Source organism: Octodon degus, unplaced genomic scaffold (assembly GCF_000260255.1).
Source record: "Octodon degus isolate 3935 unplaced genomic scaffold, OctDeg1.0 scaffold00355, whole genome shotgun sequence".
In the NCBI taxonomy this organism is placed as follows: Eukaryota; Metazoa; Chordata; class Mammalia; order Rodentia; family Octodontidae; genus Octodon; species Octodon degus.
The window spans coordinates 1,004,086-1,009,061 of NW_004524931.1; positions in this window are offsets into that span (position 1 = coordinate 1,004,086).

Here is a 4,976-nt window from a genome sequence, read left to right on the forward strand (position 1 = left end):
GGATCATTGCCTTGCTCATCCTTTACATATAACTGCATGACTTAACATTGTCATGTATCCTAGCTCATCACCTTTCCCTCTCTTGATTAGTTAGTCCTTGAGATCCTGCTTTCCCTTTCCTTGTATTATATCTTTCTATTTGTATCCTCTCACACTTTCTTTCCACCTCTTGCCTTCTTCAGCTCTATGCATTTTTCAATGAAGCACTCAAGGTTATCATCTCCTTGGGCCCTGACTTTAACACAGCCTCTCACCTCATTGACCTGTCTCCTCTTAAAGGGCCAGAGTCACATGACTGTATGTCTATAATTCATCTAGTAACCTCCCCTGTCCTACACATCATCACCCTCCTCCTTCCCAACCCTGACCATACCTGGATCATTGACAGAAGTTTGTATAAGCCCACCTCCAACTGCTTGCCAGGGCAGGATATGCTGTTGTCTCCCAGGATCCTATTGTAGAAGCTTCAGCCCTCCTTCTATCCATCATTTCTCATCAGGCTGAACTAATCATGCTGGACTTTGCCTTCATACTAGCTAAGAGCTTGCAAGTTAATATCTATACAGATTCAAGGTATGCATTCCATATATTGCATAATCATGCTGCCATCTGGGCATAAAAGGGATTTCTCACTTCCTGAGGGTCTTCAGTCATTAAGCTGAACTCATTATAAAGTCCCTTAGACTGCCCTATTACTGACATGGGTGGGAGCCCTTCACTGCAGGAGACATCAGGGACTTTTAGATCCCATAGATGCCAGACATCCTTTTGTAGATAAAACTGTAAAGAGGTAGATGGCTTCTCCTCTCATGGTCCTAAGGGTCAATATTTTGCCCTTTCTGGTGTTAACTCTGGCTTATTCCCTTTCTGAATGCCAATAATATCAAGACCTTCTCACAAAGGAGGGATGGTCCCTAAGTCAGGGAAAGTTCCTCTTCTCCAATTCACAAGTCCACACTGTGTTCTCATCCTTTCATGACAATTTTCATTCAGGTTACAGACCCCTGGCTAGATGACTCCTTGATCCTCTTACCTGCTTTTCTTTTGAAAAAACTTTTTTTTTTTTTTTTTTGTGGAACCTGGGATTGAACTCAGGCCCTTGTGCTTGCCAGGCAGGCACTTATTCTACCGAGCCATCTCCCCGGCCCAAAAACTGTTCTTAATGCTATCACTGATTAATGTTTTGTCTGCCACTCCGCCACACCTCAGGGTTTTCCAAGACCTCTTCCCTTTCCTACCCCCCAAGTGTGAGGCTTGTTCCCAAGTCGACTGGCAGATTAATTTCACCCACATGCCACAAGTGTGGATGTTAAGATACCTCCTGGTATGGATGGACAACTTCACAGGATGGGTAGAAGCTTTCTCCATAGGCTCAGAGAAGTCCTTAGCCATTACCCACTCTCTTATAGCTGATATTCCAAGTTTCGATCTTCTCACCTCCATTCAATCAGAGAACAGCCCAGATTTTTATTAGTTAAATTGCCCACAAGGCGTCTAAGTCATCTGGGGTACAGTGGAATCTACATACCCATTATAGACCTCAGTTGCTGGGTAAAGTAGAAAGAGCTATCAGCTATCACTGATTAATGTTCTGTCTTAAGGCCCATCTCACTAAACTAACACTCCTGCTTCACAAAGACAGTGTTTCCTTCCTCCCAATTACTCTCTGTAGAATCGGGGCCCCTGACAGCCTATGGAATATAGTCCTTTTGAGCTTTTATATGGCCAGACCTTTCTGCTCAGGCCAGACCACAGGCCAATTCTGTAACAAGCCTGAAAAGAAATACAACACACTGCCAGTCTTCTCCTGCCTTCTCCTGACACTCTTATGAGGACAACCTGTCTAACAATTTTTTGTTGTTGTTGTTTAGTTTTTGAGACTAGTCTCACTATGCAGTTCAGGCTGACCTTGGACTCACTGTGTAGCTGAAGCTGACCTCAAACTCTTGGCAATCTCCCTGGCTCAGCACTCTTCTTCCTTTCACCACATCCTGCTGTTGCAATTCCCGCAGTTTTCCCAAATCGTTCCTAATTACCTTTATAAAATTTTGGGGCTGGGGAGATAGCTCAGTAGAATAAATGCTTGCCTGGCAAGCACAAGGGCCTGAGTTCAATCCCTGGTTCTGCAAAAAGAAACTTTGGGGCTAACTCATTCTTTGCTGAATTGCTCCAATCCTATCTTAGCCAAAGATTGGTGGCTCTGTATTTTTCTGTGTATAGCAACCTATGTGGCTGTTACAGTTCCTCCCCAGGTCTGGGACTCTACTGACTGTGTATACCATTCCCAAGATGAAATGAAGGGCCCACTCAGAGTCCTCAATAAAATGTCCATAGCCACTTTCCCTATCACTGGCAAGACAAAAAGGCTCCAGGCAGGATACATGGCCCAATTCGTCTAGTCTTCAACTTCTTTTGTGTGTGTGTATGGGGCGGGAGGATACCAGGTATTGTACTCAGGACCTTACACTGGCCAGGCAAGCACTTATTCTACGGAGCTATCTCCCGGCCCCTATTCCTCCAGTTTTACTTCACTAATGCTTCTGCATATGAGAGCTCTGCTAAGCGCATACATACCTCATAACCACTGGTATTCCTCTGAACTTCCAAGCCCCAATTTGCATTCAGTGTAATTGGTCCTCTGGTACATTACTAGGACATCTGCTCCCCTATCAGTGCACTACTGTTACTGGTCTTATATGATGATGCCAGTTAGCAGGTTACTCAGAATACCTCATTCACTTAGCTTGTCTGCTTTTCTAGTTCTCCCAAAGTTGTGATGTCACTGCTCAATAGACTGAGTTCTGCAACAGACATCATGTCCCACACATGCACCCCCCCGTGAACTCCATTCATCAATCTCCCACTTGCTCAGACTGTCTCTTGCCTACCTTTGATTATTTCTCACAGTGATTCCTAATAGACACCGAAAAATTCTTCATACAACGAGGTATAATAGTAGGTGCTAGTCAGATCTCATGCAAGACACCCCGCCAGCTCCTAACAGTTGTTACCCTAACAGGCACCCTGGCCATCTGTGAAAGAGAAAATAAAAGAGTCTCACACCTCTTTAACATCCCAAACCAATTCTGTTTACCCAGTCAAGAGATTTTTTTTTTTTCCTCTGTGGGACCTCCAACTACTTGTGCCTCCTCACTAATTGGAGTGGCACCCGCACACTGACATGCCTCACTTCAAAAATAGACATTGCCGTGGAGACCAGAGTCTGTCTGTCGCCATTAAAACACAGGTCTGACAATGTGGAGCAGTACATCTGATAGACCTGCTTATCGGTTTGGGATCATTGCTGCTGCGGGAACAGGCACAGCAGGTCTAACTACTTCTCTGACCTCCTATCACTCCCTTTCCCAAGATCTTTCTGACAGTCTCAGATAAATAGTTGACTCCAGTCTCACCTTACAAAACCAGACTCCCTGGCAGCAGTGACCTTTCAGAATTGGTAGAAGTTTAGATCTCATCACAGATAAAGGTGGGTTGTGTGTCTTCCTTGGGGAAGAATGTGGGGTTTCACACCAACTAGTCAAGCATTGTGTGGGATGCAGCCAAAGGACTGATGGAAAGGGCTTCAGAAATTAGCACCTGTCTGATTCTCAGACTAATGTTTGGGGCTAGTCATTTTTGAAATACAAAATCTTACCCTGCTATTGTCTTCAAATAAAAACATGTATTTAATATCATGCATGTGCACTGTGGCAACCACAAGAAAAATCCAGCAGCTGTCATTACTGTGCAATTAAGGCAGTATTGTTCCTTTGGTGTGTCAAACTTCTGTCATTGGTCTATTAACGTTTTAAAATGTTTGAGTTATAATAGTAATAAAAATGGGACTTTCAGATTTATATGGATTCCAGAAATCATTCTGTGTTTGTAAAAGCTTTTATCTAAGTCAAATATTCAAATATTTATCCTTTCAGACTTTAGCCAAAATGAGTATTCAGAGCATCTCTGAATTAACCCTTTGATAGACTCCACAGATGGGTTGGTGAGCCATCGTTTTCTCTACAAATAGTCTCCTTTATGGTCATTACAGTATTCCTGTGTTTTATGGGGTTTAATTTCCCCATAGGGAGAAAGATTTATGGAAGCCCTTGCTAGGTATAGGGATATTCACATAACTTCCAAGGTACACCAGATCTTTTCCTCTTTAAAAAATTTTGGTTTTTTGTGTTTATTTGTACATGTTTGCTGTACATAGTTGTCTCAGTTACTTTCTTTGTTGCTAAGACAAAATACCCAATGTACCAAAGTAAAGGAAGAGAGCTTTATTTTGGCTCACAATTTGTAGAGGTTTCAGTTCATAGTTGGCTTGTTCCAAAATCAGCTGGCATGACTGAGAGATGGTCCATGGCAGGGCAAGCAGAAAACAGCAAGATCAAGGCCTCAGGAAGGATATGTATCCTTCAGGCTACTCCTCCAGTGACCCACTGCTTCCCATCAGGCTTTTCCTCCCAACATCACATCCAGCTATAAACCCATCAGCGGACTAATCCAGTGATGAATATCTCGTACCCATGATCCAGTCACTTCCCCAAAGCTCACCCTATGAATGCATGAGGTTTTGAGGGTGTGATCTCTACATATAAATTCTAACAATGGCGATTACATTTATTATGGAGAGTTCGTATATACACATAATGTGTCTTAATTCTTTTTACTTCTTGCCTCACTTTTCTCATTGCTGGGACAAAATACTTGACACCCAGAAGTTAAGAGGAATAGAGAGCCCCTCCTGGTCCTCATAGAGATCTGGGAAGTTTGTATTTGTAATCCCATGAAAAACTTATTGAAATCCTATTGAGTTAATTCTAACCTACCACTCCCAGTGCAACCCATGGTGTAAATAAAGACACAATATTATATGCAAGTAGTGGGGAATCCAGGAGGTAATTCCTGAGTCTAGCTCTGATGATGGCTAACTGGAACAAAGGCCTTGACCCAGGAGTGAACCCAGATTTTAT